Raw genomic sequence first — 23,491 nt, 5'->3', positions numbered from 1 at the left:
AACCCTTTAAGCTCCTAAATGAAGCTGGGGTGGGGAGATCATGGCTAAACGATCCTGATTTGGTGTATATTTGGGATAGATCAGGAGAAAAGGGATGTATAACTGAATGGCGCCAAGGTCCCCATTAGCCGCCTTGCCAAGGGGAAAATTCTCTACAGGAGAAGGAATAGCTTTTAACTGTTCATGTGTGCAGCGGATAGTAAGAATTATGTAAGACGGGCAGTGGTAGCACACACCTTTAATCCCAGCACTTGAGAGGCAGAGGCAGGAGGATCTCTGTGAGTTAGAGGCCAGCATGGTCTACAGAGCAAGTTCCAGAGAAACCCTGTCCTCAAAAACCAAAAAAAAAAAAAAAAAAAAAAAATGTAGACGATGTAGATGATGCTATGTTAGGTCAAAAGCCTCAATAAACCCTCTGAATTCCCTGATGCAGCTGAAGGGAATCCTGACCAAAAGATCCTAATTTGGATTGTATTTGGGACAGATTGGGCACAGGTAAAGGAATGTGTAGCTGATGGTGCCATGATCCTCATTGGCTACCTTGTGAGGAAGAAGGGTGTCCTCTGAAGTAGTGGGAATAATTTTTATTGTTCCCCGAGTTCCTATATGAAGTTTCTGAGCAAGTGTGTGATGGAGCGAATACATCAGAGTAAAGAGGGGTATGGTTGGAAAGAGATCTTTGGAGGGAGGAGGAGGGATCGGAGAAGTTGAAGCTGTGGGGGAGGTGGAGGTGAAGGAGTAGATGGTAGAGAAGCTGGAAGTTGAGCATGGATGTATACAAAGGAGAGCCGTCAGGGGTGTCCGCTGTGGCTGAGTCTAAGAAAAATGACAAATTAGGAGAATCTAGTGAAGCACCTAGGACATCCCTCTTGCGTCTTAGGGTCTTGTGACAGTCGTGAAGACTTGGTTATAAGAACTACCAGAGTCCTTCCCTAAATACAAACAAACAAATCTAATTGCAGGATGCAGTAACAGCTCACTGTGCCCTGAGGCAGCCATCATTATCGATCTGGAAGTGTGTTAAGGGTCAAGTTTTGCTGTGAAGAAAACTGTTTTCTTTTTCGGAGTCTGAGAATCAAATTTAGACCACTTTTGTTTTTTTGTGGAGTTTTTTTTTTGGGGGGGGTGTTTTTGTTTTTTGTTTTTGTTTTGAGACAGGGTTTCTTTGTGTAGCCTTGGGTGTCCTGGAACTCACTCTATAGGCTAGGCCAGCCTCGAACTCAGAGAATCCCCCTGCCTCTGCCTCCTGAGTGGTGGGATTAAATGCGTGTGCCACCACTTCCCAGCCTAGATCAGCTCTTAAGACTACGTCCCAGGAGTGAGTCAGAAGGGATAGAGAACACAGGACCTGTCACACAGGTCCCATAGAAGTACAACATTTACCTGGGAGGGCAACAGACTTCTGTCGTCAGAGTGAACCCGGTCTCACTGACTGGACTGGGGCACGCTCTAACATGAGGCGCACTCTTAGAAAAGAGTCTCTCCCAATTCCCAGAGGTGGGATACAGTTTCTCTGGAGCCAAACCAACCTTGTCAATCAGGCTAGATTGACCTTGAAGGGAAAACTCACAAACTAAAACTGTCACAAACCAATCCTGAGGGAAAGTGAAGGGGCCTCACTGTCCTGGAGAAAATGGAAACCCGGTTTCTCGCAGGTCTGCCTAGGACTTCCTGATTACAAACCCAAGCACTGTCACATGCCACATGCTCGGCTCCTCCCCCACCCCAGAGAGCTGTGACAAAGGCTGTGGTGGAGGAAAAGGAGATCCATCTTGTGTGAGCTACCGTGGTCATCTGTACCACACAGAGAATGCAGGGTCTCCCGGAGGAGCTAAAGTGCCTCTAGCACCCTCGTGGACTGTAGAAGGCCACTCACTCTCCTTGACCATTGCCTTCAGACACTACTCAAGTCAACTCATGGCCAGGGTTCTTTTCTTGCAAATGGGAAGTGAGGCTTTCCACGAGGAACAGAAAGGAACTCCTTCACCTTCATGGGTGACAGCTGTCCAGAGTCACAGACTGAAGGCCTTGGGGTCTTCCTGGAGAGCAGCTCAGGAATGCTAAGTGGCCCATGGGACAGTGAGCAAACCTTCACAAGTACTAGAGTGAAGAGAGGCCAAGGGAGGTGTGCTGACGGGCTTTACGGCAACATGCCACAAGCTAGAGTCATCCAGGAGAGGGAATCTCATTTGAAAAAATGCTCTCACCAGACTGGCCTGTGGGCAAGGCTGTGGTGCATTTTCTTGATTGACGATTAATGTGGAAAGGCCCAGCTCACTGTGGATGGTGCCACTTCTGGGCTGGTGATCCTGGATGGTACAAGCTAGCGGGCTAAGCTAGCCTTGGGGAGCAAGCCAGTAAGCGTGTTCTTCTGTGGCCTTTGCATCTGTTTCTGCCTTCAGGGTCTTGCCTTGAGTTTTTGCTCTAACTTCCCTGGATGATGGGCTACAGTGTCGCAGCCTTTCTTTTGGGCCACCAACCAGCTCCCAATAATGGCATGGAGACTTAGTATTAGTTTTGAATGCTGGACCTTAGCTTAAGCTCTTATTTTAATCTGTTTCTCTTTATCTATGTTTTGCCTCAGGGCTTTTTCCCTTTCTTTCTTTCTTTCTTTCTTTCTTTCTTTCTTTCTTTCTTTCTTTCTTTCTTTCTTTCTTCTTTTTCTTTCTTTCCTCCTTTCTTTCTTTCCTCCTTTCCTCCTTTCCTGTTTCTTCTGTCTGGCTAGCAGCTGCCCGGCTTCTGGTCCTGGGCATGCCCCCCTCTCTCTCTCCCCCATTCTCTCCTCTTCTCTCTCAAGCCTGGATTCCCCCTCCTACTTAATCTCTCTGCCTGCCAGCCCTGCCTATCCCTCTCCTGCCTAGACATTGCCCGTTCTGCTTTTTTTTTTTTTTTTTTTTTGGTTTTTCGAGACAGGGTTTCTCTGTGTAGCTTTGCGCCTTTCCTGGAACTCACTTGGTAGTCCAGGCTGGCCTCGAACTCACAGAGATCCGCCTGGCTCTGCCTCCCGAGTGCTGGGATTAAAGGCGTGCGCCACCACCGCCCGGCTCCGTTCTGCTTTTTATTAGGGCAATCAGGTGCTTTAAGCAGGCAAGGTGAAAACAAATATAAGACATCTTTACATCACTAACAAAGGCAGCAGAAACAAATGCAACACACCTTCACAGAGTTCAAGTAATACTCTGCAGCAGAAACAAATGTAACACACCTTCACATAGTTCAAGTAATACTTTGCAGCAGAAACAAATGTAGCACACCTTCACATAGTTCAAGTAATATTCTGCAGCAGAAACAAATGTAACACACCTTCACATAGTTCAAGTAATATTCTGCAGTATAAATAAATGTAGCACATCTTTGCCTAGTTAAAAATAGCAATCCACAACACTACAAGCTGTAAGATAAAATAAACCCTTTCTTCCCTAAGTTTCTTTTGATCGTGTTGTTTAACACAGCAGTAGAAACCCTAAGACAGGAGGCAAAGAGAAGTTTCTCTGTCCAGGCTGCCAACATGTGCGGGGAATGCTGGTGAACTCCGGAAGCATGGGGGTAAATGTGTTGACGAGACCAGACTAGAAGTAGAAGAGATTAAAGGAAACGTGTTTTTAAAAATTCAAGGAGAGAGAGAGAAAGAGCAGGTGAGTTCTCTGACTCAGTCCCTTGGAAGGAATGGGATTCTTTTGGAATACATGCCCTTCCCTGGAGGCTCATGTCTGGATAGATGGGTAAGCATCTCACCACCTAGGTAAAAGTGAAATTTCATAACACTACTCGTTCTTTCGGTGTTGGTCACCTGAGGGTAAAGTGTCAGGGTCCTTAGGGGTTAGGCTCCTATTTTAAACTGTTTTTGTGGTACTGTACCCCGCACTTATGTGCCGTACCCTGCCCCTGGGGAGCTCATCAGGCTTTGGTTCTCTCTTTGGGTTAAGTCCCACAGAGCAGGGTTCCCCACTTCCCTATTGTGTTTCAGTTAGGGTTCCTGGTTTCTCACACACATCTCAAGTCTGTACTTGATAGTAAAGGATCTTTTCATTCCTGTGTCTGTCTGGGGCGGTTCTCCAGTGCCTTTCCCCACCACTCACCTGTCCCCACAGCTGACCAGCCATTGTTTCAGACTTCTGTGCAGGAATGTACTGTATTTCTCCACAGTCTTCCATCTCCCAACCTCCTAAATAACTCCTAGAGAGGACACAGTGCAATAGGATCTGGGGATGATGGTATGTCTTGAAAAGATGTAGGGTAGATGATGAAACGGCATTAGTAAACAGAAATCACAAACGAATGACAAATGAGAATCTGGTAAGTACAGCCACGGAAGTTTAAGAAAAGAGAAACAACAAAAATAACAGTGAGTTTCTTGCCTCTTTTTAAAAATGACAGAAATCAGGATTAAAAGCGTTGGGGGCTGGGGAGATGAGTCAGAAGTTAAGAGCACTTACTGCTCTTGCGGAGAACCAGGGTTGTTTCCAGAACTCACATGGCTGCTGACAACCATCTGTAACTCCAGTTCCAGGGGATACAACACTGTCTTCTGGCTTCATTGGGCACCACACACACACATAGTATGCATACGTATATGTAGTCAGTAGACTCATATACATAAAATTGTCTTTTAAAGCAGACCTTGAGAAAAATTCCAATAGTCTGAAATTTGTTTTATAAATAAAACTTTATGAAGATGACATGTCAATGAGGTCTGTTTAGATAAAATTTTGTCTTTTTGGTTGTGAGCCTATCATTTAACAGTGGAGCCATCTCTCCTGCCCAGGTTAAAATAATTTTGTAGGAAAGGTTATGCCCAAGTGCTGCTTGATTTAAGTCCACTTTTCTCCACCACCGCCCCCACCCTGCCCCACTCATTCACGCAGTCATGCAGGGCTGACAATCAGACCCAGGACCTCATGCACACTAGTTAAGCATTCTACCTACCGAGCTACAACCCCCAACCTGATTTGTTCGTGTGTAAGTGTTAACAAATAATTGCAATTGAAACTAAAGTTTGTTAAACATAAGGTAAAATGAACTTGCCAAATTCTAATTGCTACAAATGAAACTTTTGTCTCTTTTTAAGTGGATGATGAATGGATTTTTTTAAAAAATATGGATAATCTTTAGAGAAACGGGGGCTAAGATACATTGTATGTTTGAGATTTTAAAGAATTTTATGCATTCTAAACTTGGCCTAGTGATGCATACTTGTAATTCTGTCATTTGGGAGGCTGAGGCAGGAGGATCCCTATGAGTTTGGTGCCAGGGAGGGAGAGGGAGAAGGGGGATGGAGTGAGAAGCGGGGAGAGGGAGAGACACTGAGTGGGGAGCACTAACTGGGAATGGGGTAGGTTTTTTAAACCTCAAGCCTACCCCCAGTGACACACCTCCTACCATAAAGCCACACCTTCTAATCCTTCCCAAACAGTTCCATCAGTTGGGAACCAAGCATTCAAATATATGAGCCTATGGGGGCCATTCTTACTCAAACCATCATAGGATCATTGTCTAGTCTTTGTTTGTTTTGTTTTAACCGGGTACACACTGTTAACACTTATATTTCAAGTTTGGTAATGCATATTCATAAGCAGCAATACAACAGTATTCATGAAGAATGCATAATCCCCAAATATTATGAAAACATCCTTGCTATCAAAACTTCTAAATATGAAACTAATTGTGTAGCTAGAGAAGTTCGTTTTCAAAACAGATACAATTCAGTCTTTAAGTGTGAATGGTAGGAATGACAGGTTTTTTGTTGGTGTTTGTTTTTGTTTTGTTTTTTAATTCTTAGTTGTTTGGGATCCTTAAGCAAAAGCTTTGAATAGGAGGGTCCACAAAGGAACCAGTGTTGTTTTATGGCATCCAGTTGGGCCAGAGCTGGGAATGCCTCTGGGTCATTTACATCAGGAGTAGAAGCACTTGACTTACCAGTTCTGCTGCCACGGTTTGGATGCCTACCATGGCCACAGCCACCATGTCCTGGGTGGCCTAGGTCTCCGAAACTGATCTCTAGTTGAGATGTTAAATCATTTGTTGGCTTCCAGAAATGATGGTCCATAACTGAATCTTCAGCATGAGCCTCTTCACACTCTGACTTATGCAGAACAAATCCCTTTTTCCATTGTCCATCAGCACCATCATTGGGTTTTCAGATATTAAATTCTACTTTTGCTTGGTCTTTATTTTGAATAGCTTTCCACTCATCCAAAGTCATCTCTTTTGGACCCTCCTCCTTAACCTCTTCAACTCGGTCCTTATTTTCAGTGTCTGCCACTGGGTACTCTTCACCTTCAAGTGTTTCCTCAGTCACATTTGATTGATCCCAATCAGTTAATCTGTCTTTGACAGTTCCCCAGTTGTGAGACCTGCTACCTCTACATTTGTCCTCATGCTTCAGGCCAGATCTGTCCCTTCCACTACGCCTATCAATTCACATTTGCCACGAGAATCAAATCCATCACCTCGGCCCGTTCCACTGCCTCCTTGACTCTTCCTAGACCACCACAGCCTCGGATAGGCTGTTCAATAATTGGCCTATCACCTGAACAGTCACCTCCTTCACCCTTTCTCCAAGCGGCTTTTCAAATCTTTCACAAGATGGTCATGCTTCTGGTCTCCTATCAGTTACTTTCTCTGCTCCCTAAAACTATTGATCAAGTCTTTTCCAACTTGGCCATATTCCTCCTTTTTTTTTTCATTTTTCTTTATTAAGAAATTGTCTACTCCACATATTATCCACAGATCCTCCTCCTCCCTCCTCCCACCCCCCAGCCCTCTTTCCCAAACCACCCCACGTCCCCACGTCCCCCAAATCGAGGTCTCCTGTGGGGAGTCAGCAGAGCCCAGCACATTGAGCCTAGGCAGGTCCAAGCCCCTTCCCACTGCACCAAGGCTGTGCAAGGCATCACACCACAGGCACCGGATTCCCAGAAGCCTGCCCATAGAGCAGGGACAGATCCCGATCCCCCTGCCTGGGTGCCCCCCAAACAGTTCGAGCCAAACAACCATCTTCCATATCCAGAGGACCTAGTCCAGTCCCATGGGGGCTCCACAGCCACCAGTCCACAGTTCATGGGCTTCCACTAGTGTGGCCGGTCATCTCTGCACGTCCTCCCATCATGATCTCAACGTCCCTCGCCTGCAGAATCCCTCCTCTCTCTCATCAATTGGATTCCCAGAGCTCAGCCTGGTGCCTGGCTGTGGATCTCTGCATCTGCCTCCATCAGTCACTGGACAAAGGCTCTATGATGACAGCTAGGTTATTTGCTAGGCAGGTCACCAGAGTAGACCGTTCCAGGCACCCTCTAGACCACTGCCAGCAGACCAAGGTGGGGTCAACCTTGTGGATTCCTGAGAGCCTCCCCAGTACCCTGCCTCTTCCTGTTCCCATGATGTCCTCATCTATCATGGTATCTTCCTCCCTGCCCTCCCACTCTGAATCTCAAATGGCTGAAAGGCATTTAAGGAATTGCTCAACATCCTTAGTCATCAGGGAAATGCAAATCAAACAACTCTGAGATACCATCTTACACCTATCAGAATGGCTAAGATAAAAAACACTGAAGACAGCTTATGTTGGAGAGGATGTGGAGCAAGGGGAACACTCCTCCACTGTTGGTAGGAATGCAAACTTGTACAGCCACTCTGGAAATAGTAGGGTGGTTTCTCAGAAAATTGGGAATAAGTCTTCCTCAAGACCCAGTTATACCACTCTTGGGCATATGCCCAAGGAATGCTCAATCTTACCACAAGGACACATCCTCCTTTTTTAAGTGCCACTGGCCACTGTGTGCCCTCCTTTTGTCACTCACGCTGACGCTCAGAGGCAGTGGGTTCTTACGGTCTTTCTGGGATTCTCTGCAACTGTTGCCAGCCACCTTGGAAATGGTCTGGGCCACCGCCCCAAGGCCCCCAGTGCCACCCCAGCTGGCTTCTTTTTTTCCTGTTCTTGCTGCCTTCAATACCTCGAAAGGATCCAATTTGTTAAGTAGCTGGTCGAATCGGTTGACGACCACGCAGCCTTCCCGAAGGTGCCCAGGCATGGCGGTGACTCGGTGGCACGCTCCTCCTCAGATCACAGCAGACAGTGCCTAGCCAAAAGCTCCTATTTCAGCTCTTCTGACGAGATTCATTGTCTAGTCTTCAACTGTATTATTTACATCCAATTGGCACTTAGTAGATGACAGATTATCTTCTTGACCAAACTCTATCCCTTCTATCTTCTGAGCCTGATTCTCATCTGGGCCTCAACCTAGGACCATACAGGTCAGAAAAAACAAAACAGTTTTTTGTTTTGTTCTAGCACCTCAAGGGCCATGTCTCTAGGATGCCACTAGCCACCTTCCCCCATGAAAGTTCATGCCTAAAAATAAGTAGGGGATACCAAAGGAATCTCCTGCAACACAGCCTACACCTGAAGGTAACCCTTGCCCTGTGACCTTTGTGGGAAGATGGTGGGGTTGATGTCACCAGGTGGCAAACTCAAACGCATTCTGCTTTCTATAATTTTCACTCCCAGACTTAGCTGCTGCCACCTCTTCTGTTCCTTCCCCTTCCCTCGAAATATTTTGTCATTGCCTCTATATAATCAAAGTTCAGCTCAGTTCAGACCAGATTCCTTCTCGATGCAATGCTGTGTTAATTAAAGTAGGGTCTGACAAAAAAAAAAAAAAAAAAAAAAAAAAAACCAGGATATGATTATTGAATTAAGACGGTAGATTGAGAGGCAATACATAATGGGTACAGTCATGGTTTGCTTAAGTAGCACATTTTACTCTTTAAAGACTGTGTGACCTTTTGCAATTAATCATGTTGCGTGTGTCTGTTAGTCTCCTCACTCATTAATAATTAGGTATTATTGTCATTATTCCTATCTCAGAATGTACTTACTGTGCTTAGCACGCTACTAATTACATGATAAGCATTCATAGGCTAGCTTTCCTTTGCATGCTTTAGTACTTCCTGAGGCTCAGCTTTTAAACCTCATGTTTACAGCTTGAGGAAACTATACCAACCCATGCAGAGAACTTCTCTTTCTTCCGCTTGATATTTTTCAAAGTTCAAGTTGTACTTCACCTTGAGTTTTGTTAAGTGGCAATCCTTACATTTTCCTTGAAAACTGGAGTCCTGTGGGGACAGAAGGCCACACCCACCACTGCTGGAAGAAAAGGCAGATGTGCAAAGTCCTGTACTTACACGTGGGCTTTCTCACAGTGCAGAGTTCCAATGTCCTTAAGAAATAAAACACATTTCAAGAACAATTGGTCTTTAGTAATTTTTTTTTTAAGTGAGTCCTGAATTGAGCTGTAAAGGTTTGGAAAAGGCTCTCTATTGCCATGGCAAACCATTCTGGTTTATAGAGCAGCTTGAGCAGAAACAAGGAGAGAACACAGCACAGTGGATTACTAACCCCAAGTTACTTTTGTGGGGGCCAAAGCAGAGGCTTCCTTGCCATGCCGGCTTAAACTGGTCTGTTTGGGATTTAGCTGTCATCCTCCTGATTCCTCAGAAGGTCAGATAAAACCATTTAATTTCAGTTTGCAGACATGGAATTCTGGCCCAAGTGGCTTCGTTCAGTTGTCTACTGGCTGTGGAGCAGGATCTAGACCCGGAACAGTGGCCTGTTAGTTTTACTTAACAGTCTGAACGTATGATCAAAACGGACATTGATTCCACATGTTTTCATCTCAAAAGCATCCCTTATTTGGCTTAGAGGTCTAAAGCTCACCAAAGCCCACCAGGGAGTACACACTCTTAGAGTTCAAGCCACTGCTTCAAGGACTTAAAAGTGAGCGCTGACTAATTACATCGCTCTGTCAAAATAGTATCTTAACACATACACATGGATATAAAAACCAAAAAACCAGTGGTTGGTAAGCATTGCTTTTTAAAAGCAACTAGAAGAAAAGAGAGAAAAATAGCTCTTGACATTCTAAAGCAAAACCCAATCAACCGTGTTGAGCTGTAGTATGAACAAGGCTGAGAATTGTAGACTCTTACGATCTCTTCAACTCATCTTCTGCAATTATCCTGACCCTTGGGTGCAGGAATTGTGTTAGATGTATTGTGTTACATTGGGACTGGCCACCATCTGATCTCTAGTTCTCTACATCATGGTTGGCTGTAATTTTCTGCAATGGTCCCTGTGTGTTGCCAAGTTTCCTTGATGAGAGGTTTGAATTGCACTTATGTATAGGTATGAGGATAAATATTTATACTATAGTTGAGAATTACACTGGTTTAGTGAAGTGGTGGTTGTAGGTTCCCCTCCAAGATCCATGGCTTTACTAGCCCTGGGTAGTTGGCTAAGTTTCCAGTACCAGGCGTGATTTCCCTCTTTTTTTTGGTTGTTTTTTTTGTTTTTTTGTTTTGTTTTGTTTTGTTTTTTTGAGACAGGGTTTCTCTGTGTAGCTTTGCGCCTTTTCCTGGATCTCGCTCTGTAGACCTCGAACTCACAAAGATCCGCCTGGCTCTGCCTCCCGAGTGCTGGGATTAAAGGCGTGCGCCACCGCCGCCCGGCGAGATTTCCCTCTTGATGAATGGGCCTTCAGTCCAATTAAATAGCTGTTGGTTACCATCCATGCTATCATTTTTATTGATTTTTCAAATTGCTGAATACTAGTCCATGATGTAACTGTACCACAGTTTGTATACACACACTCCTGGGGAGGTTCCTGGGTTATTCCATACTCCTAGTGTGTATCAGTTTATGACCATTACAGAGCCTATTGTAAACATTCTCAGACAAGTCTTTCTGTGAACATAGGCCTGGGACATTAGATGTAATGTCACTCACTTTCCAGTAATGTCACTCATTTTCCAGTACATGAGTGAATGTTGTTCTCCTTTTAAACCAGGATCTGGTGTACTGAGGCACACCCCTGAAGGTCTAGACCCAAGTCCAGCTGTCATTCTGACACCAACTGGCACAGGGGAAGGATTGATTTGGACTGTGAGGCCTCAGGGATCAGGGTACCTATTCTGGGACCTAGAACTGACAGACCACAGGGGCAGCCCTAGTTTCAACAGTGGGTGAGGTACCATGAGCTATGCGACTCTAGAACCTGGGATGTTGAACACGGTAGTAGCCCTGGCTTTGTGGGACTAGGTACAACAGTCTGGACCTGAAGATACAGAAACAGCCCAGAGAATGACCTCATTTTCTAGAGAGGTAAGATGCCTCAGCACCTTGGAACATGAGGGGCTAGTCCAGTGCCAGGAAAGGCAGGGAGTTATGACTGTTTGGCCTGTATGAATGGATGTCATCAATAATATAACTCCTTGGGGGAGTGGAGCCTCTGGAACTTTGAGAGGGAGTATTACATTAGGCATAGTGTGGTCATTCTTGTGGTCAGGAAGGTGCTTATATTCATATGGACAGGAGGCTTGGGATCCCTGTGTGGTCAGGTGCTGGCTCAGCTGCAGCGCTACAGGAGCTCTGGAAGACTGCTGCCCTGTGTTGCCCAGGGGTGGAGGGGGGTACCACCTCAGTCCAGCCCTAAGGGAATGGCGTACTACCTTCTGCCATGGAAGACAGACAGCTCTGCAGGGGGTAGGGCACAGCAGTAGGTGGGTGCTCTTCCTTATCTTTTGCCCTCCAGGGAGACCCCTTCCTGCTTTCAGGCCGACTCTGACAGGATGAGGGGTGGAAGCAGGGTTGGCTTTCCTTCCCTGTATGGCTGCCCTGACTTCTGTGTCCTGCAGGAGTGTGGCAGCTGCTGTTCTACAATTCTCCACTGTTCTTCAGTTATTGTGGGTGAAATGTAGTTCCTTATTCAGTGTTTGGATTTGGGGGGCAGCGGTAAGAGTGGTAGGAATTTTTGGTGAGCCGTCTTTCTGACGACACCTTCAAAATTCGTGCTCTGATGTCAGTCCCGAAAGATGTTAAAGTGTACAGAATGCTATAAACATTCCAAGCTGCAGTCCACCTCATGGGACCAGACGGCATCAGCAGCACCTGGGAACTCTTCACAAATGCGACTTCTCAGACTCCTTACTGCAGAACTAGAAGATCTTGGGGTCGAGACGTCATTCCATTCTATAACAGCTCTCCGCGGAGTTTTGGTCCATGCGGGAGTTTGAGAAACAGTATCTAACTAGATATCTAACTAACTGGAAATGTTTTTTAAAATCTGTTTTATGGACACACACACACACACACACACACATTCAATCATTTAAGTTTTCATTTCAATGCAATACATATATATATATATATATATATATATATATATATATATATATATATATATGGCTTCTTTGTCTCATAGTCTTTTTGAGGTTTGTCCATGTTGTGTGTCTCCATTCTGTTCCTTTTTATTGATTTCAGTGTTCTATTATATAAATATGTCACAATTGGTTTATTTTTATTTTTTGGTTGATTGACTTTTAGGTTTTTCCATTTGACTATTGTGAAAAATGGTACCATGGCTATTCATTTACACTTTGTTTTTGAGACAGAATTTCTCTGTGTAGTTTTGGCTGTCCTGGAACTCACTCTGTAGACCAGGCTGACCTTGAATTCAAAGATCCTCCTATCTTTGCCTCTTGAGTGCTGGGGTGAAAGAAAGGTATGTGCCACCATCACCTGGCTACACTTTTTCTTTTTTTTTTTCTTTTTTTTTTTTTTTTTTTTTTTGGTTTTTCGAGACAGGGTTTCTCTGTGTAGCTTTGCGCCTTTCCTGGAACTCACTTGGTAGCCCAGGCTGGAGATCTGCCTGCCTCTGCCTCCCGAGTGCTGGGATTAAAGGCGTGCGCCACCACCGCCCGGCCACTTTTTCTTTTTTAAATACAGACTTGCTTTGCTTTTTAAAAATTTTCCCTTGGGTAAGTATATGGGAATACAACAATTGGCTCATATACTAGGTTCATAAGTTATCTGGTATTGCATAACAAATACCCAGAGGCTGAAAACAACCAAAATGTATTCTCTCATAGTTTTGTTAGATCAGGAATCTTAGAATGACTCAGCCAGATAGTTCCAGCTTAGGGCCAGTCAAGGGGTCAGCAGGGAGCGTGCTCACCTCAGGGATCACCTACATTAGACTCTACTTCCTAACACTCCGGGCTGTCAACTGCCTCCTGGCAAGGCCTCTGGCTTTCCTCAGAAAAACAGGCTGAGAGAAGACAAGTACCCAGGAAGGAAGCCACTGTCTTTAGAACCCAGTCTTGGAAATACTGGATCATGCTGGATAGTCTGGCCTGCAGAAGTGAGTTAATAAATCCAAGCCACACTCAGATGGAGAAGATGTACAGGGTGAGAAAGCTAGGAAGTAGAGCCCACGAGGGCTGTTTGCTTAGATTATAAGAAGCTATAGCGCTCTTTTGTAGAATCGTTACTATCTTTCACTCTCCCATCAAGAAGGAGAAACTGACTTCACATCCTGGTGCTCATTTGATGTGGACGGACTTTTACATGCCATGCCTTCTAACAGAGCTGTGGACTGATGACTACGGTTTTTGAGCATTTTTCCATGTGCTCATTAACCAGCTGTCCACATATCTTCCTTGGTAAAATGACTTCACATTATTGTCATGTTAAAGTCAAGCCATCTTCCCACTGCAGTTTTGGAATTCATTCTACATGTATGTCAGATATAAGTGCTTGATTGGAGATGAACATAAGAGATATTCTCCCAATCTGTGACGTGACCTTTTGTTGTCTTAATAGTTCTATTCAGAGAGCAGCACTTTTTATTTTGATCAAATCCAACCTACCATTCTTACTTTTATAGTTCCTGGTCTTTGTTTACTTATTTTTTGAGATGATACCTTGCTACCACGTAGCCCAGGCTGGCCTTAGTGAACAGTCTTCCTGCTTGTACCTCCTGGATGCTGGCATTAGGGGTACCAGTATGCTTGGCCAGTTCATCCTTTGCTCATTCATTGTTTCTTTGTTGATTTTATTTTTCCATTTATTTATTTCTGTGGGGGGCTGTGGGGGGAGTTATGCCCATGCCATAGTGCATATGTAGAAGTCTAAAGACAACTTGCAGAAGTTGAGTCTCTCCTCCTTCTACCATGTGGGTTCCTGAGGGTGAATAGCAGGTCATCAGACTGGGCAACTGAGCCATCTCACTGACCCTCCTTGTGGATTGTCTATCTGAACGATCTGCCCATTGTTGAAAGTGGAAGAAGGTTCCAAACTGTTGCTGCAGTAACCTTTCACTACACAGAGCCTTTCTGAGGCATGCGGGCAAGATCTCGGTCAGGGAAGTGCTTACTGCACAGATTGAAACTGCTGAGCCCATGTGAACCGGTGGGTGTGGCCGTGTGCCATTTAATGTTTACATTGGGAAGGCAGAGCCAGGCAGAGCCAAGCATAATTGATGAGTTCCAGAAGCAAACGGAGTTGGGCTTGGGGACTGTACTTACATGTATACACATGTGTGCATGCCTACTTTCACACATGTATACAAAAACACCAGAAGAGGGACAACATTATAAATTGTATAGGCAATAAAAGTAACAAATATGAACAAATATGCCACAAATTTGACAACCATGGTGGAATGGGCATCTCTTGAAGGATACGCTCTGACTCACATAGGGAGAAAGAATTTGAATGTGTCTCTGTTAAGGAAATTGTGCTGGTGGTTCATACATCCAAAATAGAAAGAAGCAATCCTAGATGACTTCCTGATGATTTCTACCAAACCCTGAGAAGGAAAAGATACCAATCCTCTGTAATAGAAGCAAAAGAAATGCTTCCTAATTTATTCTCTGAGATCCTTAGACTTATTACAAAAGCCAAACACATTTCTAGATGGGGAAACTTCTGTCCTGCATCTCCCATGAACAGAGATGCAAAATCCCTCAATGTAATAAAGTGTAGTGATGCATAAAAAGAAATGTACGTCACAACCAGTGGAATTTATCCCAGTTACATCAGGCTGATTCACCAGTCTACAATGAATTGCCGTGATCTGTGACATCAATCGATTAATAGGAAAATCAAACAATAAATACATTTGACAAAAATTCAACATCCACCCATGAGAAAGACTTGACGAAAGCAGAGAGGATGTTTTTTAACCTATAAAGACCCACCAGTTATCACCTGTTTAAACAGTGAGAAAACAGGAAGCCTTTTGCTGATTCCAGGATTATGAAAAGATCCATTTTTACCTCTTTTCAATACAGTACTGGATGTGCTAGCTGATGCATTAAGAGGAGAAAAGAAAAATTAAAATATACTAGCTGAGAAGGAAGAGTTAATCCTTGTGCACAGAATGATTCTTTGTAGGTATTCCAAAAGAAACAACAAAATCTTCACCTAGTAAGCAATTACAGTGAGGTTACAGGACACAAGGTTAGTGTATAAAGGCCAGTCATCCTCTTATTTACTGGCATCGAACAACTATGAATAGAATTGTAAATTAAAGGGAAAATATTAACATTAACTCCTCAAACTAAGAACTGCATAGGCATAAGTAACAAAATGTACACAAGGGTGTGTGATAAAACTCCAAAATCTGATGGAACACCACCAAGAAGAACTAATACAAAGATTCAGTTTGTTGAGATTTCATTTCTTCCCAACCCAATCTACAGATTCACTGCAAACCCAATCTGAATCAGTTGTTCTTACGACATTGCTAAGCTAGTTCTGAAGTCTAATGGAGAGATAAGGAGCTCGGAAGAGTCAGCACTCACTGAAGCAGGACAATGTTGGATTTACACCTAATTTCAAAACGTACTATTTGCGCATGTAATCAAGACGTCACAGCTTAGGTGATTAAATCCATAAATAGATCAGAGAAGAATAGATAATCCAGAAATGGATCAATGCACAGATAGTCAACTGACATTTGGCGAAGGAGCAGAAGTAATACGATACAGAGAAGACATGTTGTGGGGGAGGTGTGAAAGCCTGTAAGCCCAGCACTCAGGAGACCAAGGAAGTGCAGCCAGCCTGGGCTAGGGACAAAGCTCTGTGAGCCCAGTGAAGGTGAATGTGACAGGAATATGAATTTGAATATGACAAAGCACTGTTTCAACAAATGATGCTGGACTAGCTAGCCTTCCACGTGGAAGAAGAGAAAGAGGAGGAGGAAGGAAGAAAGAGAGAGGAGGAGAGGAGGAAGAAAGGATAAGCAGGCCGAGAGGAGGAGGAAAGGAAGAAGGAAGACAGGAGAAGGTAGAAAAAAAAAACCAGACACAAATCACAGGTCATATACATCCTTCACAAAAAATAACTGAACATGGGTCACATGCATAAAATACAAAATTATGAAATTCTAGAAGATAACACTGAAAAAAACAGAAACGACCTTGACCTTGAACCTGGTGACAGTTTTTCAATACTGCAACAAAGACCTGGTGCACAAAAGAAATATTGATAAACTGGATTCCTTTAAAATTAAAAATTTCCAGGAAGTGGGCAAGAGAAGGAAATGATAAAGCACAGACTAGGAGACAATGTTTGCCACTGATGTATCTGATAAAGATGCAAAATGTAAAAAGAACTCTTAAAATTTAACATTAAGAGGGGCTGAGCAGTAGCTCAGTGGTTGAAAGAACTTACTGCTCTACCAGAGGACCCAAGTTCAATTCTCAGCACCCACATGGCAGCTCGCAATCACCTGTACCTCCAGTTCTGGAGAATCCAAATCCCTCTTCTGACATCCACAGACACCAGGCATGCATGTGGCACACAAACATATATACAGACAAAAACTACATACATAAAATGTAAGTTAATAGTAAAAAAGCAATCTAATTTTCCAAAAATGATCCAAAGTTCTGAACAGATACATTGACAAAGACATGCAAGTGCAAAGCATATGGAAAAGCGCTCCATATCACCTGTCACCAGGGAGAACTAAAGAGGTATTACTGTAGACATCCAGAATGGCCAGGAATCCAAAACTGCTGAGAACACGCAGTGCTGAGTGAGATATGCAGCAGCAGGGCCTCTGAGTGCTGCTGTGTGACAATGTACTCCAGCACTAGGGAGAGAGGGAGGTGGAGCAAAGGTTTGAAATTACCCTGGGTGGCAGAATGAGCCCAAAGTATGTCTTCTCCATAATTCAGTAATTGAACTAGATCAGTGTTTGACTACTGAATGATTTTATCCTTGCTATTCACAATACAAAATATTGTTTGAATATTAAATCTTATAGATGTGTTACTAATGGAGAGGTCAAAATACTGCAGATAACTGCTATGTGTCCATCTTCATTCTTAGACCAGATGGAGCATCTTCATCCACTGTAGGCCAGAGGTGCTATGCTCCAAGTCTCAGCACTGGTTCGTTTTCTTTCTTTCTTTCTTTCTTTCTTTCTTTCTTTCTTTCTTCCTTTCTTTTAAAGATTTATTTATTTATTATGTATACAGAAGAGGGTGCCAGATCTCATTACAGATGGTTGAGAGCCACCATGTGGTTGCTGGGAACTGAACTCAGGACCTCTGGAAGAGCAGTCAGAACTCTTAACCTCTGAGCCATCTCTCCAGCCCCTCAGCACTGTTTCTATATATTCCCTCCCTTGGAGATTTATCCATTCACATGGACAAAATTATTAGTCTGTTTTTACTTGCAGTATTAACATTCTCAACTCTACTTTTGGACACTTGTATGTAAATTTTATGTCTCACTGTTATTTTTCACTGACAATTTAAATTATCCAATCTTTACATTTCTACTTTGTACCAAATGATGAAGGATCTAAAAAGTACAACACTTTCTATTCTAAAGAGATACACAGTCTTAAGTAGAGAAACACAAAAAGTTGAGCAGCCGTACATAGGTAGTCATACAAAGTGTGAGTGTTACAGCTCTGGAGGAAAGGGTATCCTGACTTGTCAGGAAGCCAGGCTGTACCCAGAGCTGCAATACGACAGCTCAGCCCTGGAGGGAGAGGTATCCCGAAGCTGGGGTGCGGTGGGGGATGGTCTCCCTGCAAGATGTAGCAATCCTGCTCCTCTCCTAAAGAGAGCCATTACAACTGAGCTATGCTGTGCCACCCCCAGCCCCCACAAGGAGGCTTCCCAGCAGAGCTCTGCTTCTTCCCTTTGGCCCAAAACGTTGGTTCTTCTGCTTCACTTTTAAAGGGGAAGTCCCTGCAGAAATGTAGCAATCTCCTCCTGCTCCTAGGAAAAGTTGTTACTTTTTCTGCTCAGCCTGGCTCAGGCCGCCTAAAGGAAGATATCTGCAAGGTTTTTTTCTGCTCAGTTCCCTAAGGGACGTCTCAGCAAAGTTCTTTTCTGCACCAGCTAGTGAAGATCTTCACCCAAGACTTTTTGAGAAAGAGATTTGTTTGGGAAGGAGGAGTCCAGGCGAGTGGCTGCCTCTTTCCAGGGTGGGAAAGGACAGCCCACAACTGAACAGGCAGAGAGGCTTTTATAGGGCTTCTTAGGGGCAGAGTTTCTCTGGGGAGATTTTTTCTGCTCAGGAAGGTTAGTTTCCTTGGTCAGAGGCAGAGATGGCTCTGATTTCAGGGCCAAACTGTGGTTTGTTGTTGTTGTTTTTTTTTTTGAACTTGTCCTTTTTAGCCTTTTGGCTCTAATTTTAGGGCCAGGATGTATTTCTTTCACTGGCTCTGATTCTAGGAACAACGTGTGTTTCTTTGGCTCTGGTTTCAGGGTCGGGTTGTGTTTCTTAGGTTCTGGATTCAGGGCTAAAGTATTTCTTTCACTGGCTCAGGTCTCAGATCCAGGGTGGGTTTCTTTCACTGGCTCTGGTGGGTTTCTTTAGCTGGCCCCTTTTCCCTACACAAAGCAGTTTATAATATACACTGTACATATATGAATTGTGCAAGGTGCTTTTGCTCACCAATGCAGGATTTTGTTATAAAAATATTGAAAGACTCTCAAGCTCCTATCAGTTTATATATTAATAAAAATAAAATCTCCAAGAATACTTACATTTGATAGAAAGCAAAGATTGTGGGCTGGTGTGGTGTTCAATGAGAATGGCCCCTAGGTTTACATGTTTGAATGCTTGGTCCCCAGTTAGTGCAACTGTTTAGGAAAAATAATTAGGTGTGGCCTTGGAGGAGGTGTGTCACTGGGGGATGGGCCCATACCAGACCCAGGGTTTCTCTCTCTGCCTGTTACCTGTGAATCAGGCTGTAAAGCTCTCAGCTACTGCTCCAGCGCCATGCTTCTCTGCTCCCCACCATGATGGTCATGGACTAACCCTCTAAAACTGTAAGCAAGTCCCCCAGTTAAATGCTTTCTATTATAAGGTTGCCTTGGTCATGGTGTCTCTTCACAGCAATAGAATTGTAACTGAGACAGTTGGGGAGATAAAAGAGTGTTTGCCACGTAAGCACAGGGACATGAGCTCTACCCCCAGAACTCACATTTCAAAGCACAAAAAGCCAGGCTTGGTGGCACACACTGTCATCAATGCTGGGGGAACAGAGACAGGTGACTCTGAGGCTTGCTTAGCAGTCAGCCTAGCATAATCAACAAGCCCCATGCTAATGAGAGACCCTGTCTCAAATAATAGGGGGGAGGGCAGCTGAGGAACAGCACCTGAGGTGAGCTCTGACCTCAATGCATGTGTACGCATAATAGAAATTATAAGTATTTCTTTATCTTCTGTAGTTATCATCTTATTGTGACTTTTTATATTTCCGTACTAATAACATTACTATATGATTTTTCTTTCGGTCTTCCCTACTATTTTAAAATTATAGAATTAAAAAATTTTTCCTACCAATCAATGAAATATTTCTATTCTGTAACTATCAGAAACAAAGGTAATATTGGGAAATGGTTTCCTGGTTCTGATGGGTTAATGAGGTATATTGGTTATGAGCTTGTCTCAACAAGGCATTAAAATAAACTAGGGGAACATGAAAATGATTAAACTTAAAACATCAGTAAGAAAAGGAAGTTAAAAGTTACCTACTAGCAGATAATGTGGTTTTTGCCAGTATTGTGGAAAATGGAAAATAATGTTGGTACATCGAAACCAAAGCTCAGGATATGCTGCACAAGGGCTAGATTGATACCTTAGCATTCTCCAGTCACCAGAGAATTCAGTTTTGGTTTTATCTGGCAAGACCTGGCCAAAAGCAATAGGATTGAATGCATTTGGCGGATAGCAGTATATAAAGCAGCATATAAATGAGCTGTTAAAACGGCCCCCATCCCTCTCCTCTCCTCTGAAGAACAAGTTGTGAGGAGGGCAGTCTGCTCAAGGAGAAAAACTGTTTACCTGAAGAAATTTAATGAAACTGGGATTTCCAATGTGATTATTTGCTCTAAATAAAGGGCTAGCCAAATTTCTATCAGATGGTAAATATTTTAAGATTTTTAAACCATATAAACTTAGTTCTTAATTCACATTGCTATAACAAAATAAAGGTGCCTTGGATATAGCTACATACTAGATGACGACATTCCAGTCAATACTGCACCTCATGCACAGGGATGGATGTGCTGTGTAGCCAAATGTATAGTAGGCTGTGTCTTCTAGGGTCTCACAAGGATGAAGCCAATGACAGATGCACTTCTCAGAAGGGATGCCTGTTAGTATGCAACACGTGGCACTGCTCCCCACAGCCCTGGAGACTGGACAATCCAGTGTCAAGGTGCAAGTGAGAGAGTCTGGTGAGGACCGCTCTGCATCTGTGGTAGAGTCTTGTTTCCAAGTCCTCCAAAGAGGAGGAACGTGGTGTCCGGGCATGAAGGAACAGAGGGTGATAAATTCAGATACTGTATGAAGCCTCTTTCAAACAAACAAAAACAAACCCCAAGTTTTTAGAAGTAAGTGTCTGTGTACACACATAGATACACGTGCACACACAGGTATCTATGGAGACCAGGAGAGGGCATTGGAACCACTGGAACTGGAGTTATAGATAGCTGTGCATTTCCCTACTGTGGGTGCTGGGAGCTGAACTCTGGCCCCCTGTCAGAAGAGCCATCTCTCCAGCCCAAATCCTCTTTTGTGACCTTGGTCCCATTCATGAGGGAGGATCCCCTTTTAACTCAATCACCTTCTTAACATGGTATCATTGGAAATTAAGGTTCATCATGAATTTTTTTTTTTCGAGACAGGGTTTCTCTGTGTAGTTTTGGTGGCTGTCCTGAATCTCGCTCTGTAGACCAGGCTGGCCTCAAACTCACAGAGATCCACCTGGCTCTTCCTCCTGGGTGCTGGGATTAAAGGCGTGTGCCACTGCCGCCTGGCTCTATATGAATTTTTAAGGGGATATAAGCATTCAAACTACAGCAGCTCGTGTAACATATTTCTGTGTGATTTTTAAGTGTTTGTAATCCTTAAAAGATCTTTAAACTGTCGGGTATTTCTGCTAGGACTTATATACCAGGCTGCTCCCCTCACATACTATATTCCCACAGTCATAGCCCTTGGGAGGCTAAGGCAGGAGGATTGCCACAAGTCTAAGGCCAGCTTAGTCTACATAGTTCCAGGCCAACTCCATCTAGGTGAGACCTTGTCTCAAGAAACAGACTCACTCCCAGACCCCACCCACATATGCATATCTGCACATTACATGTATGTACATGTATGAGGCTCATGGTCAAGCATCACACAAAGGCAATCTGGCCCAGGCTATGTAATGGGTTTGCATCTGCTGTAAGAGAAGGTTCCTCTCTTTGTGCCATTTGATAGCTGGGCTGTCAGTGGGCTCCTGGCCAGCTTTCCCCGAAAACAAACCTGCCAGTCAAATGTTCTGCCCAGGCACAGGGAGTACAGAATGCTATTCCCATCAGGGCATGAGGTCTGCTGGGAAGCAGATGTACTTTCGCAATATCGGCGGAATCTGCACCTCTTACCTGGAAGAGCCAACCAAGAACAAACAGGTCAAACATATGAGCTGTCAAGGCTTCTCAAAGAGTCGAGGAAAAGCAACTTTGATTAGAGAAGATCCAGATAGCTAATACCGGTAGGTCCTGGAAATTATGAAATGAAGGGAACCAAATAGAACCTAGAAATGTTTTCTTTTCAAAAAGATTTTATTTTTAATTATGTGTATGTGTGGGTGTGTGCATGGAGTTGGAGTTACAGGTGGTTATGAGTGCTCGGTATGGATGCTGGGACTCGGACTCTGGTCCTCTGGAAGAGCGGCCATCTCCAGTCCTAAAGATGTTTTTAACCGGTATATTGCTAGGAATTAGACAAATTATTGCACCCCTTAATTACAGCCACAGGAGTGGTATGCCAATGAAGAGTTCTTTGTTGATATATCACTAAATCAAAGGCAAGGATAAAACACAGTTCAGCTGAAAAACGTTCAGAACTTTGTAAAAAAAAATTGAGTCATGGGACAAAATGTAGATGTAAAGGAGATAAACCTAGAGTTCCTGAAATCTAAGTCACAGAGTACTGTGGTGGAGGGGATAAGTTAGCAAAACCCATAATGGATGGGTTTTTGAAACGAAAGGAGCACAAGCCCCCAGTCAGGAAGGACCCAAAGGCTACCTAGCACTATTTTCCCAAGTTTAGGTAACATTCTCATGAAACGTTGGACCCTTCAGCAGAAATGAAAGATCTCACGTACTCACTGGAGAGGAGAAAACCGGTAACTTACAAGGTTTTTTTTTTTTTTTGTTTTTTTTTTTTTGTTTTGTTTTGTTTTGAGACAGGGTTTCTCTGTGTAGCTTTGCGCCTTTCCTGGAACTTACTTGGTAGTCCAGGCTGGCCTCAAACTCACAGAGATCCACCTGGCTCTGCCTCCCGAGTGCTGGGATTAAAGGCGTGCGCCACCACCGCCCGGCTAACTTACAAGGTTTTAATGATTGAACAGGCACCAGGCTCTGGTCTACACTGTTGGACACTGAAAGATAACAGTACAGTGTCCAAATTGGGATTTTTCAATGTACATTAGTATGACCAGCTAAATGCTACCATGTGTAAAGAGAAAAGAAAGATGTCATTCGTCACGCAGGAACTCAAAGTGTGTACTGCATCCTGTTACAGGAAGTCAGGTTCCAGCAAAGGAGAGAGTAGACAAAATGGGAGACAGGCCCTTTAGGGAACAGAATCAATCCAGGGAAGAGAAGCTTTGAAATGACAGCTTGATTGTTCGATAGGAATTCTAGAGGACAGCCAGTCAGATACCAGGGTAGGGGAGAGTTCTGGAAGAGATGGTATCTAAGGAAATGAAAGGGAAATGCCTACAAGAAATAGCATGATTAAGAGGCTAATATTTGTGATGTTAAAATTAATCATATTGCTCTTTAACTTCCTACCTATAAAAATTCAAATAAGATGCAATTAAAACGTAGAATGATTTTAAACCATCTTAAAGAGGGCAAGAAAAGAGACCCTACTGCGTGAGAAAAAGATGTATTATTCTTGCATGCCTCATGAATCTGTCCATGAGTACTAGATAGTCTTAATAATACAAGTACTTTTTTATTGTTTCTCAACTTTTAGAGTAAATCAGAGGCAAAAATATAAAATAGTTCATTAGGACTATAGATCAGAATGTAAATGTTAAAATCATCATGATGTAAGAGTTAAGACACAGCTAATAAAGAAGGGGAAACAGAACAGACTAGACTGTACCATTAGTTACAACAC

At 43.6% G+C, this 23,491-nt stretch overlaps 1 pseudogene; it reads right to left on the bottom strand.

The window, feature by feature from the left end:
* Positions 1 to 3,764: 3,764 nt before the first annotated feature.
* Positions 3,765 to 8,030, bottom strand: LOC128105161 (plasminogen activator inhibitor 1 RNA-binding protein-like; annotated as a pseudogene).
* Positions 8,031 to 23,491: the final 15,461 nt, after the last annotated feature.

The sequence above is a fragment of the Peromyscus californicus genome, unplaced genomic scaffold (genome assembly GCF_007827085.1).
Source record: "Peromyscus californicus insignis strain IS unplaced genomic scaffold, ASM782708v3 Scaffold_11__1_contigs__length_118956290, whole genome shotgun sequence".
NCBI lineage: Eukaryota > Metazoa > Chordata > Mammalia > Rodentia > Cricetidae > Peromyscus > Peromyscus californicus.
This window is presented reverse-complemented; position numbering and strand designations above follow the sequence as displayed.